General features: G+C 48.6%; 1 protein-coding gene and 10 non-coding genes across 12 annotated transcripts in view; 10 read left to right on the forward strand and 1 right to left on the reverse strand.

Annotated features, from left to right (window-relative positions):
* LOC110439394 (uncharacterized) overlaps positions 1-13,111 on the reverse strand; it is a 97,970-nt gene that overhangs the window by 7,806 nt on the left and 77,053 nt on the right. The gene's annotated exons all lie outside the window — the stretch shown is intronic.
* trnag-gcc (transfer RNA glycine (anticodon GCC)) lies at positions 895-965 on the forward strand. Its single transcript has one exon. It is a non-coding gene; the product is annotated as a tRNA-Gly (tRNA).
* trnag-ccc (transfer RNA glycine (anticodon CCC)) lies at positions 4,865-4,935 on the forward strand. The gene has a single exon. It is a non-coding gene; the product is annotated as a tRNA-Gly (tRNA).
* trnag-ccc (transfer RNA glycine (anticodon CCC)) lies at positions 5,024-5,094 on the forward strand. The gene has a single exon. It is a non-coding gene; the product is annotated as a tRNA-Gly (tRNA).
* trnag-ccc (transfer RNA glycine (anticodon CCC)) lies at positions 5,342-5,412 on the forward strand. Its single transcript has one exon. It is a non-coding gene; the product is annotated as a tRNA-Gly (tRNA).
* On the forward strand, positions 10,907-10,977 carry trnag-ccc (transfer RNA glycine (anticodon CCC)). The gene has a single exon. It is a non-coding gene; the product is annotated as a tRNA-Gly (tRNA).
* trnag-gcc (transfer RNA glycine (anticodon GCC)) lies at positions 11,702-11,772 on the forward strand. Its single transcript has one exon. It is a non-coding gene; the product is annotated as a tRNA-Gly (tRNA).
* Positions 11,861-11,931, forward strand: trnag-ccc (transfer RNA glycine (anticodon CCC)). The gene has a single exon. It is a non-coding gene; the product is annotated as a tRNA-Gly (tRNA).
* trnag-ccc (transfer RNA glycine (anticodon CCC)) lies at positions 12,336-12,406 on the forward strand. The gene has a single exon. It is a non-coding gene; the product is annotated as a tRNA-Gly (tRNA).
* trnag-ccc (transfer RNA glycine (anticodon CCC)) lies at positions 12,792-12,862 on the forward strand. The gene has a single exon. It is a non-coding gene; the product is annotated as a tRNA-Gly (tRNA).
* On the forward strand, positions 12,951-13,021 carry trnag-ccc (transfer RNA glycine (anticodon CCC)). The gene has a single exon. It is a non-coding gene; the product is annotated as a tRNA-Gly (tRNA).

The raw sequence follows: 13,111 nt of genomic DNA on the forward strand, positions 1-13,111 counted from the left end.
TGGCAAATACAAATCCTCTTTTGTGTTGCTACTCTTCCAGCTCTGTGTAACAGCCTTGCAGCAATCACACCCCACTAGGACAGTAGTATGTGCATATCAGCATTGGTGGTTCAGTGGTAGCATTCTCGCCTCCCACGCAGGAGACCCGGGTCCGATTCCCAGCCAATGCAATTCCTCTTTTGTGTTGCTACTCTTCCAGCGCTGGGTAACAGCCTTGCAGCAATCACACCCCACTAGGACAGATCTATTGGCATATCAGCATTGGTGGTTCAGTGGTAGAATTCTCGCCTGCCATGCGGGAGACCCGGATTCGATTACCGTTCAATGCAATTCCTTTTTTGTGTTGCTAATCTTCCAGCTCTGGGTAACAGCCTTGCAGCAATCACACCCCACTAGGACAGCAGTGTGAGCATATCAGCATTGGTGGTTCAGTGGTAGAATTCTTGCCTGCCACGTGGGAGGCCCGGGTCCGATTCACGGCTAACACAGTTCCTTTTTTGTGTTGCTTCTCTTCCAGCTCTGGGTAACAGCTTTGCAGCAATCACACCCTACTAGGAGAGCAGTGTGAGCATATCAGCATTGGTGGTTCAGTGGTAGAATTCTTGCCTGCCACGCGGTAGACCTGGGTCCGATTCTCGGCCAATGCAATTTCTTTTTTGTGTTGCAACTCTTCCAGCTCCGGGTAACAGCCTTGCAGCAATCACAACCCACTAGGACAGCAGCATGAGCATATCAGCATTGATGGTTCAGGGGTAGAAGTCTCGCCTCCCACGCGGGAGACCCGGGTCCGATTCCTGGCCAATGCAATTCCTGTTTTGTGTTGCTAATCTTCCAGCTCTGGGTAACAGCCTTGCAGTAATCACACCCCACTAGGACAGCAGTATGTTGATATCAGCATTGGTGGTTCAGTGGTAGAATTCTTGCTTGCCACGCAGGAGACCCGGGTCCGATTCCCGGCCAATGCAAATTGTCCTTTGTGTTGCTACTCTTACAGCTCTGGGTAACAGCCTTGCAGCAATCACACCCCCTAGGACAGCAGTATGAGCATATCAGCATTGGTGGATTAGTAGTAGAATTCTCGCCTCCCACACAGGAGACCTGGGTCCGATTCCCAGCCAACGCAGTTCGCTTTTTGTGTTGCTTCTCTTCCAGCTCTGGGTAACAGCCTTGCAGCAATCACACCCCACTAGGAGAGCAGTCTGAGCATATTAGCATTGGTGACTCAGTGGTAGAATTCTCGCCTCCCACGTGGGAGACCCGGGTCCGATTCCTTGCCAATGCAATTCCTGTTTGGTGTTGCTAATCTTCCACCTCTGGGTAACAGCCTTGCAGCAATCACACCCCCCCACTAGGACAGCAATATGAGCATATCAGCATTGGTGGTTCTCTGGTAGAATTCTCGCCTGCCTTGTGGGAGGCCCTGGTCCGGTTCCTGGCCAATGAAAACCCTGTTTTGTGTTGCTACTCTTCCAGCTCTGGGTAACAGCCTTGCAGCAATCAGACCCCACTAGGACAGCAGTACAAGCATATCAGCATTGGTGGTTTACTGGTAGAATTCTCGCCTGCCACGTGGGAGACCCTGGTGTGTTCCTGGCCAATGCAAACCCTGTTTTTCTGTTGCTACTCTTCCAGCTCTGGGTAACAGCCTTGCAGCAATCACACCCCACTAGGACAGAAGTATGAGCATATCAGCATTGGTGGTTCAGTGGTAGAATTCTCGCCCCCCACGCGGGAGACCCGGGTCCGATTCCTGGCCAAAGCAATTCCTGCTTTTTGTTGCTAATCTTCCAGCTCTGGGTAACAGGGTTGCAGCAGTCACACCCCACTAGGGCAGCAATATCAGCATTGGTGGTTCACTGGTAGAATTCTCGCCTGCCACGTGGGAGACCCTGGTCTGGTTCCTGGCCAATGCAAACCCTGTTTTTCTGTTGCTACTCTTCCAGCTCTGGGTAACAGCCTTGCAGCAATCACACCCCACTAGGACAGTAGTACGAGCATATCAGCATTGGAGGTTCAGTGGTAGAATTCTCGCCTTCCACGCAGGAGACCCGGGTCCGATTCCTGGCCAATGCAATTCCTGTTTTGTGTTGCTAATCTTCCAGCTCTGGGTAACAGGGTTGCAGCAGTCACACCCCACTAGGGCAGCGACATAAGCATATCTGCATTGATGGTTCAGTGCTAGAATTCTTGCCTGCCACGCAGGAGACCCCAGTCCGATTCCCGGCCAATGCAAATCCTCTTTTGTGTTGCTACTCTTACAGCTCTGGGTAACAGCCTTGCAGCAATCACACCCCACTAGGACAGCAGTATGAGCATATCAGCATTGGTGGTTTAGTGGTAGATTTCTCGCCTCCCACACAGGAGACCTGGGTCCGATTCCCGGCCAACGCAGTTCCGTTTTTGTGTTGCTTCTCTTCCAGCTCTGGGTAACAGCCTTGCAGCAATCACACCCCACTAGGAGAGCAGTATGAGCATATCAGCATTGGTGGTTCAGTGGTAGAATTCCCGCCTCATATGCGGGAGACCCGGGTCCGATTTCCGGCCAATGCAGACCCTGTTTTGTGTTGCTACACTTCCAGCACTGGGTAACATCCTTGCAGCAATCACACCCCACTAGGACAGATTTCTGATCACAACAGCATTGGTACTTCAGTGGTAGAATTCTCGCCTGCCACGTGGGAGACCCGGGTTCGATTCCGGGCCAATGCATATCCTCTTTTCTGTTGCTACTCTTCCAGCTCTGGGTAACAGCCTTGCAGCAATCACACCCAACTAGGACAGCAGTAAGAGCATATTAGCAGTGGTGCTTAAATGGTAGAATTCTCGTCTGCCACACAGGAGACCCGGGTCCAATTCCCGGCCAATGCAATTGCTGTTTTGTGTGCCTCCTGTTACAACTCTAGTTAACGGCCTTTTAGCACTCACATAACACAAAGGCAAAGAACAACATGGCTCAGCATTGGTGGTTCAGTGGTACAATTCTCGCCTGCCACGCGTGAGACCCGGGTCCGATTCCTGGCCAATGCAAATCCTGTTTTGTGTTGCTACTCTTCCAGCTCTGGGTAACAGCCTTGCAGCAATCACACCCCACTAGGACAGATGTATGAGCATATCAGCTTTGGTGGTTCAGTGGTAGAATTCTCGCCTGCCACGCGGGAGACCCGTGTCCGATTCCTGGCCAATACAATTCCTGTTTTGTGTTGCAACTCTTCCAGTTCTGGGTAACAGCCTTGCAGCAATCACACCCCACTAGGACAGATCTATTAGCATATCAGCATTGGTGGTTCATTGGTAGAATTCTCGCCTGCCACGCGGGAGACCCGGGTCCGATTCCCGGCCAATGCAACTGCTGTTTTGTGTGCCTCCTGTTACAACTCTAGTTGACGGCCTTTTAACACTCACATAACACAAAGGCTAAGAACAACATGGCTCAGCATTGGTGGTTTAGTGGTAGAATTCTCGCCTGCCACGTGGGAGACCCGGGTCCGATCCCTGGCCAATGCAAATCCTGTTTTTTGTTGCTACTCTTCCAGCTCTGGGTAACAGCCTTGCAGCAATCACACCCCACTAGGACAGTTGTAAAAGCATATCAGCTTTGGTGGTTTAGCGGTAGAATTCTCGCCTGCCACGCCGGAGACCCGGGTCCGATTCCTGGCCAATGTAAATCTGGTTTTGTGTCTCTACTCTTTCAGCTCTGGGTAACAGCCTTGCAGCAATCACACCCCACTAGGACAGTTGTGTAAGCATATCAGCATTTGTGGTTCAGTGGTAAAATTCTCCCCTCCAGAGCGGGAGTCCTGTGTCCGATTCCTGGCCAATGCAATTTCTGTTTTGTGTTGCAACTCTTCCAGTTCTGGGTAACAGCCTTGCAGCAATCACACCCCACTAGGACAGCAGGATGAGCATATCAGCATTGATGGTTTAGTGGTAGAATTCTCGCCTCCCACACAGGAGACCTGGGTCCGATTCCCGGCCAACGCAGTTCCCTTTTTGTGTTGCTTCTCTTCCAGCTCTGGGTAACAGCCTTGCAGCAATCACACCCCACTAGGACAGATTTACGAGCATATCAGTTTTGGTGGTTCAGTGGTAGAATTCTCACCTCCCACATGGGAGACCTGGGTCCGATTCCCGGCCAATGCAATTCCTGTTTTGTTTAGTTAATCATCCAGCTCCGGGTAACAGCCTTGCAGCAATCACACCTCACTGGGACAGATGTTTGAGCATATCAGCATTGGTGGTTCAGTGGTAGAATTCTCGCCTGCCACACGGGAGACCCGGGTCCGATTCCCGGCCAATGCAAATCTTGTTTTGTGTTGCTACTCTTTCAGCTCTGGGTAACAGCCTTGCAGCAATCACACCCCACTAGGACAGTTGTATAAGCATATCAGCATTGGTGGTTCAGTGGTAGAATTCTCACCTCCCACGCGGAAGTCCTGTGTCCAATTCCAGGCCAATGCAATTTCTGTTTTGTGTTGCTACTGTTCCAGCTGTGGGTAACAGCCTTGCAGCAATCACACCCCACTAGGACAGCAGTGTGAGCATATCAGCATTGGTGGTTCAGTGGTAGAATTCTCGCCTCCCACGCAGGAGACCCAGGTCTGATTCCCGGCCAATGCAAATCCTTTTTTATGTTGCTACTCTTCCAGCTCTGGGTAACAGCCTTGCAGCAATCACACCCCACTAGGACAGCAGTATGAGCATATCAGCATTGGTGCTTTAGTGGTAGAATTCTCGCCTCCCACACAGGAGACCTGGGTCCGATTCCCGGCCAACGCAGTTCCCTTTTTGTGTTGCTTCTCTTCCAGCTCTGGGTAACAGCCTTGCAGCAATCACACCCCACTAGGAGAGCAGTATGAGCATATCAGCATTGGTGGTTCAGTGGTAGAATTCTCGCCTCCCACGCGGGAGACCCGGGTCCGATTCCCGGCCAATGCAAATCCTCTTTTGTGTTGCTTCTCTTCCAGCTCTGGGTAACAGCCTTGCAGCAATCACACCCCACTAGGAGAGCAGTATGAGCATATCAGCATTGGTGGTTCAGTGGTAGAATTCTCGCCTCCCACGCGGGAGAGCCGGGTCCGATTCCCGGCCAATGCAAATCCTCTTTTGTGTTGCTACTCTTCCAGCACTGGGTAACAGCCTTGCAGCAATCACACCCCACTAGGAGAGCAGTATGAGCATATCAGCATTGATGGTTCACTGGTAGACTTCTCGCCTGCCACGCGGGAGACCCGGGTCCGATTCCTGGTCAATGCAATTCCTGTTCTGTGTTGCTACTCTTCCAGCTCTGGGTAACAGCCTTGCAGCAATCACACCCTACTAGGAGAGCAGTATGAGCATATCAGTGTTGGTGGTTCAGTGGTAGAATTCTCGCCTCCCACGCGGGAGACCTGGGTCCGATTCCCGGCCAATGCAATTCCTGTTTTGTGTAGTTAATCTTCCAGCTCCGGGTAACAGCCTTGCAGCAATCACACCCCACTAGGACAGATGTTTGAGCATATCAGCATTGGTGGTTCAGTGGTAGAATTCTTGCCTGCCACGCGGTAGACCTGGGTCCGATTCTCGGCCAATGCAATTTCTTTTTTGTGTTGCAACTCTTCCAGCTCCGGGTAACAGCCTTGCAGCAATCACAACCCACTAGGACAGCAGCATGAGCATATCAGCATTGATGGTTCAGGGGTAGAAGTCTCGCCTCCCACGCGGGAGACCTGGGTCCGATTCCTGGCCAATGCAATTCCTGTTTTGTGTTGCTAATCTTCCAGCTCTGGGTAACAGCCTGCAGTAATCACACCCCACTAGGACAGCAGTATGAGGATATCAGCATTGGTGGTTCAATTGTAGAATTCTTGCTTGCCACGCAGGAGACCCGGGTCCGATTTCCGGCCAATGCAAATTGTCCTTTGTGTTGCTACTCTTACAGCTCTGGGTAACAGCCTTGCAGCAATCACACCCCCTAGGACAGCAGTATGAGCATATCAGCATTGGTGGTTTAGTAGTAGAATTCTCGCCTCCCACACAGGAGACCTGGGTCCGATTCCCGGCCAACGCATTTCGCTTTTTGTGTTGCTTCTCTTCCAGCTCTGGGTAACAGCCTTGCAGCAATCACACCCCACTAGGAGAGCAGTATGAGCATATTAGCATTAATGGTTCAGTGGTAGAATTCTCGCCTCCCACGCGGGTGATCCGGGTCCGATTCCTGGCCAATGCAATTTCTGTTTTATGTTGCTACTCTTCCAGCTCTGGGTAACAGCCTTGCAGCAATTACACCCTACTAGGACAGCAGTATGAGCATATCAGCATTGGTGGTTTAGTGGTCGAATTCACGCCTCCCACACAGGAGACCTGGATCCGATTCCCGGCCAACGCAGTTCCCTTTTTGTGTTGCTTCTCTTTCAGCTCTGGGTAACAGCCTTGCAGCAATCACACCCCACTAGGAGAGCAGTATGAGCATATCAGCATTGGTGGTTCACTGGTAGACTTCTCGCCTGCCACGCGGGAGACCCGGCTCCGATTCCTGGCCAATGCAATTCCTGTTTTGTGTTGCTACTCTTCCAGCTCTGGGTAACAGCCTTGCAGCAATCACACCCCACTAGGACAGTTGTATAAGCATATCAGCATTGGTGGTTCAGTGGTAAAATTCTCGCCTCCCACGAGGGAGACCCGGATTCGATTACCGGCCAATGCAATTTGTCTTTTGTGTTTGCTACTCTTCCAGCTCTGGGTAACAGCCTTGCAGCAATCACACCCCACTAGGAAAGAAGTGTGAGCATATCAGCATTGGTGGTTCAGTGGTAGAATTCTCGCCTCCCTCGCAGGAGACCCAGGTCCGATTCCCGGCCAATGCAAATCCTGTTTTAGGTTGCTACTCTTCCAGCTCTGGGTAACAGCCTTGCAGCAATCACACCCCACTAGGACAGCAGTATGAGCATATCAGCATTGATGGTTTAGTGGTAGAATTCTCGCCTCCCACACAGGAGACCTGGGTCCGATTCCCGGTCAACGCAGTTCCCTTTTTGTGTTGCTTCTCTTCCAGCTCTGGGTTACAGCCTTGCAGCAATCACACCCCACTAGGACAGATTTACGAGCATATCAGTTTTGGTGGTTCAGTGGTAGAATTCTCACCTCCCACATGGGAGACCTGGGGGCTGTTCCAGAAAGCAGGTTATGTGACATACCCGGGTAAGTTTGAGAGTAAGTAGGTGGATAACCTCAACTTTGGTTCCAAAATCGGAGGTAACTTCTGGGTATGTTAAGTAGCCATAGCAACTTACTCTCTGAAGATAACCTGCTCCGGAGCAGGTTATGTTCAGAGAGTAAGTTGCTATGTTTCAGAGTTTGTCTGTTTCATAGAGTTTACTGAGCATTGCGTGCTCTTTTGATGAGAATATTTATGGATGTGGACACACAGATACAAGTTTTTTCGTTGTGAGAGGGTTATAAGTGCATAGCTTTTTTCATAACCAAATTCATAATGTTAATGTATTTAACAAACCTTTTTGAAATCAAATGTGACAAACCGCGGGTCTGGGCTTACCATAAAAAACATTCAGTGCTGCTCTTTGTATTCGCGTCAGGGCATTTTAGCCAACTGTACAATGTGGCAGTAGGACCACCTGTACAGTACGCCTGGCACTGAACTGTTTTTTACACTTTTGTACAGTTCCTTGGTCATACATTACTGCGTATCATTACACAGGTGATTCAGAGCACGGGAATAGCGTAGTGGACAGTGCGTCGATAAAGAATAACGGAGCGCACAACGGAGCGAGTTTGAATCTCACTTACAGATCTTGTGTTTTTTCTCTCCTTCTGAACCCTCACATTTTTCTGTATAATATTATAAGTGGCAGCTTTGTCTTTTGTAGGAAAATATATCTTTAATTTAAGATGTAGGACGTCGTTCATATATACATTCACGCACACACACCTACATTTTTTAATATAATATTTTTTCAGGGTTTCTAAATGCTATTGTGTGCATTAATTGCAGCCAATTTTAAAGCTCCATCAGTCACTAAAGGACACTGATAATATAAAATTTGTCCAAAGTATAAGTGTGCAGGTACAACTTAATTTTCTATCCTTAATCTTTTGGTGTTTCAACTATTAAACTCATTACTGCTTCCACTTACCAGCTCATCACACACCCCACCTCATCACTATATGTTGAGGCTAAATGGCTGATTTTCAGGAAGTAATGATTCAAGTGTATAACACAAATATAGTAAAAAAAAAAAAACTATAAAGCAAATGTTGCTTAACACAATGTTTATTTTTATTATATTTGTATTATAAAATAGAATCATTACTGGGCACTACATTGTTACTTGCTGGAGGACAAAAGATACCCTTTTCTGCCTTATACGATGACACGTACCTGCAGCCTGACCCAGAGGAAATCTCAGTGACCCAAGCAGACAAAACAGATGGAAGAGTGCTAAAAATATATTATTAGTCAAAAAACTATGTTTAATCAAATAGTTTGGTCTGTTCATTTCTTCATTTCCTGAAATAAAATGAATGATTTTGTACACTGCTTTATACACACACCTTTCAACGTGTAACATATTTTTCATATACATTTCTCACCTTAAGTTGATGCTCATGTGACTTTATCTTTGAAGATGGACCTTATACAGCTACTTTAGAATTTAAATATGTAGATAAAAGATTTTGTGATCCAAGAGTAATATGCAAATATGGAAAAGTGCAGAAAATTCTTACACTGCTTGTTAGTTGAGGCAGAAGGAACAATCACTTACAACAGTGACAGAGTGTGTGGTTTAAGTCAAAAACTCAACCACTGAAAAGCCTTTATTATAGGACACAGCAGTTAGAAAGGCCTCTTTCTATTAGCTGCATGTCAGAAAGAATATTCTAGAGTGTTAAATAAAGAGCTCCAGTAATTAAATATTACCTTTTATGATAATGTTTCTGTGTTTAATGACTTTGGACAGAGTTCTAGCTCCAGAAAGATTACAATTTCTATAAGCCTTATTTGTCAATACACATATTGTGGCCTTAAGAAATTAATGGCAAGAAAAATAAATGCATGAATGGTTACACAACACACTCAAAGGATGTTAAAGAGAAGTTTAATTGTTCATTACAATGAATAAAATGGAGGGTGGCATGTGTAATTTAATGAACTAATAAATTTTCTTATTATTTATTTTTTATTTTCTTATCTATTTCTTATTCTATATTTCTTTCCTTCGTTTAAGCAGATGTGTAATCTCTGTGTTTAAAACCTCCAGCTCTGCCTCTGTAAAGTGCGTTGCCCTTTTTTTTTCTCACCGTGACTTTCTATGGTGACTCGTGAATTCGGCGATCTACTGAAAATGCCTTCAGGTGTGTGACGTGCACGCGCATTAACCCGCGGTTATCTTCAGGAGGTTGATTTAACTAACTCTTGTCACCTGTTTTGGAACCAACATACTCGCGGTAAGCAGGTTTTGGGTAAATCAACCGAGAGTTTAGGTTTTAGCAGATGGTAAGTTAACCCAGCTTTCTGGAATACCCCCCCGGGTCCGATTCCCGGCCAATGCAATTCCTGTTTTGTTTAGTTAATCTTCCAGCTCCGGGTAACAGCCTTGCAGCAATCACACCTCACTAGGACAGATTTTTGAGCATATCAGCATTGGTGGTTCAGTGGTAGAATTCTTGCCTGCCACGCGGGAGACCCGGGTCCGATTCCCGGCCAATGCAAATCTTGTTTTGTGTTGCTACTCTTTCAGCTCTGGGTAACAGCCTTGCAGCAATCACACCCCACTAGGACAGTTGTATAAGCATATCAGCATTGGTGGTTCAGTGGTAGAATTCTCACCTCCCACGCGGAAGTCCTGTGTCCAATTCCCGGCCAATGCAAATCCTCTTTTGTGTTGCTACTCTTCCAGCTCTGGGTAACAGCCTTGCAGCAATCACACCCCACTAGGAGAGCAGTATGAGCATATCAGCATTGGTGGTTCAGTGGTAGAATTCTCGCCTGCCACGCGGGAGACCCGGGTCCCATTCCTGGTCAATGCAATTCCTGTTTTGTGTTGCTACTCTTCCAGCTCTGGGTAACAGCCTTGCAGCAATCACACCCTACTAGGAGAGCAGTATGAGCATATCAGTGTTGGTGGTTCAGTGGTAGAATTCTCGCCTCCCACACGGGAGACCTGGGTCCGATTCCCGGCCAATGCAATTCCTGTTTTGTGTAGTTAATCTTCCAGCTCCAGGTAACAGCCTTGCAGCAATCACACCCCACTAGGAGAGCAGTATGAGCATATCAGCATTGGTGGTTCAGTGGTAGAATTCTCGCCTGCCACGCGGGAGACCTGGGTCCCATTCCTGGTCAATGCAATTCCTGTTTTGTGTAGTTAATCTTCCAGCTCCGGGTAACAGCCTTGCAGCAATCACACCCCACTAGGACAGATGTTTGAGCATATCAGCATTGGTGGTTCAGTGGTAGACTTCTTGCCTGCCACGTGGTAGACCTGGGTCCGATTCCCGGCCAATTTAATTTCATTTTTGTGTTGCTACTCTTCCAGCTCTGGGTAACAGCCTTGCAGCAATCACAACCCACTAGGACAGCAGCATGAGCATATCAGCATTAATGGTTCAGTGGTAGAATTCTCGCCTCCCACGCGGGTGACCCGGGTCCGATTCCTGGCCAATGCAATTTCTGTTTTATGTTGCTACTCTTCCAGCTCTGGGTAACAGCCTTGCAGCAATTACACCCTACTAGGACAGCAGTATGAGCATATCAGCATTGGTGATTTAGTGGTCGAATTCACGCCTCCCACACAGGAGACCTGGATCCGATTCACGGCCAACGCAGTTCCCTTTTTGTGTTGCTTCTCTTCCAGCTCTGGGTAACAGCCTTGCAGCAATCACACCCCACTAGGAGAGCAGTATGAGCATATCAGCATTGGTGGTTCAGTGGTAGAATTCTTGCCTCCCACGCGGGAGACCCGGGTCCGATTCCCGGCCAATGCAAATCCTCTTTTGTGTTGCTACTCTTCCAGCTCTGGGTAACAGCCTTGCAGCAATCACACCCCACTAGGAGAGCAGTATGAGCATATCAGCATTGGTGGTTCACTGGTAGAATTCTCGCCTGCCACGCGGGAGACCCGGATTCGATTACCGGCCAATGCAATTCGTCTTTTGTGTTGCTACTCTTCCAGCTCTGGGTAACAGCCTTGCAGCAATCACACCCCACTAGGACAGCAGTATGAGCATATCAGCATTGATGGTTTAGTGGTAGAATTCTCGCCTCCCACACAGGAGACCTGGGTCTGATTCCCGGTCAACGCAGTTCCCTTTTTGTGTTGCTTCTCTTCCAGCTCTGGGTTACAGCCTTGCAGCAATCACACCCCACTAGGACAGATTTACAAGCATATCAGTTTTGGTGGTTCAGTGGTAGAATTCTCACCTCCCACATGGGAGACCTGGGTCCGATTCCCGGCCAATGCAATTCCTGTTTTGTTTAGTTAATCTTCCAGCTCCGGGTAACAGCCTTGCAGCAATCACACCTCACTAGGACAGCTGTTTGAGCATATCAGCATTGGTGGTTCAGTGGTAGAATTCTCGCCTCCCACGCGGAAGTCCTGTGTCCAATTCCTGGCCAATGCAATTTCTGTTTTGTGTTGCAACTCTTCCAGTTCTGGGTAACAGCCTTGCAGCAATCACACCCCACTAGGACAGCAGGATGAGGATATCAGCATTGGTGGTTCAGTGGTAGAATTCTCGCCTGCCACGCGGGAGACCCGGGTTCGATTCCCGGCCAATGCAATTTCTCTTTTGTGTTGCTACTGTTCCAGCTGTGGGTAACAGCCTTGCAGCAATCACACCCCACTAGGACAGCAGTGAGAGCATATCAGCATTGGTGGTTCAGTGGTAGAATACTCGCCTCCCACGCGGGAGACCCGGATTCGATTACCGGCCAATGCAATTCGTCTTTTGTGTTGCTACTCTTCCAGCTCTGGGTAACAGCCTTGCAGCAATCACACCCCACTAGGAAAGAAGTGTGAGCATATCAGCATTGGTGGTTCAGTGGTAGAATTCTCGCCTCCCTCGCAGGAGACCCAGGTCCGATTCCCGGCCAATGCAAATCCTGTTTTATGTTGCTACTCTTCCAGCTCTGGGTAACAGCCTTGCAGCAATCACACCCCACTAGGACAGCAGTATGAGCATATCAGCATTGGTGGTTTAGTGGTAGAATTCTCGCCTCCCACACAGGAGACCTGGGTCCGATTCCCGGCCAACGCAGTTCCCTTTTTGTTGCTTCTCTTCCAGCTCTGGGTAACAGCCTTGCAGCAATCACACCCCACTAGGAGAGCAGTATGAGCATATCAGCATTGGTGGTTCAGTGGTAGAATTCTCGCCTCCCACGCGGGAGACCCGGGTCCGATTCCCGGCCAATGCAAATCCTCTTTTATGTTGCTACTCTTTCAGCTCTGGGTAACAGCCTTGCAGCAATCACACCCCACTAGGACAGCAGTATGAGCATATCAGCATTGGTGGTTCAGTGGTAGAATTCCGGGTCCGATTCCCAGCCAATGCAAATCCTCTTTTGTGTTGCTACTCTTCCAGCTCTGGGTAACAGCCTTGCAGCAATCACACCCCACTAGGAGAGCAGTATGAGCATATCAGCATTGGTGGTTTACTGGTAGAATTCTCGCCTGCCACACGGGAGACCCGGGTCCGATTCCTGGCCAATGCAATTCCTGTTTTGTGTTGCTACTCTTCCAGCTCTGGGTAACAGCCTTGCAGCAATCACACCCCACTAGGACAGTTTTATAAGCATATCAGCATTGGTGGTTCAGTGGTAAAATTCTCGCCTCCCACGTGGGAGACCCGGATTCGATTACCGGCCAATGCAATTCGTCTTTTGTGTTGCTACTCTTCCAGCTCTGGGTAACAGCCTTGCAGCAATAACACCCCACTAGGAAAGAAGTGTGAGCATATCAGCATTGGTGGTTCAGTGGTAGAATTCTCGCCTCCCACGCGGGAGACCCGGGTCCGATTCCCGGCCAATGCAAATCCTGTTTTATGTTGCTACTCTTCCAGCTCTGGGTAACAGCCTTGCAGCAATCACACCCCACTAGGACAGCAGTATGAGCATATCAGC

The sequence above is a fragment of the Danio rerio genome, chromosome 4, assembly GCF_052040795.2.
Source record: "Danio rerio strain M-AB ecotype USA chromosome 4, GRCz13ab, whole genome shotgun sequence".
In the NCBI taxonomy this organism is placed as follows: domain Eukaryota; kingdom Metazoa; phylum Chordata; class Actinopteri; order Cypriniformes; family Danionidae; genus Danio; species Danio rerio.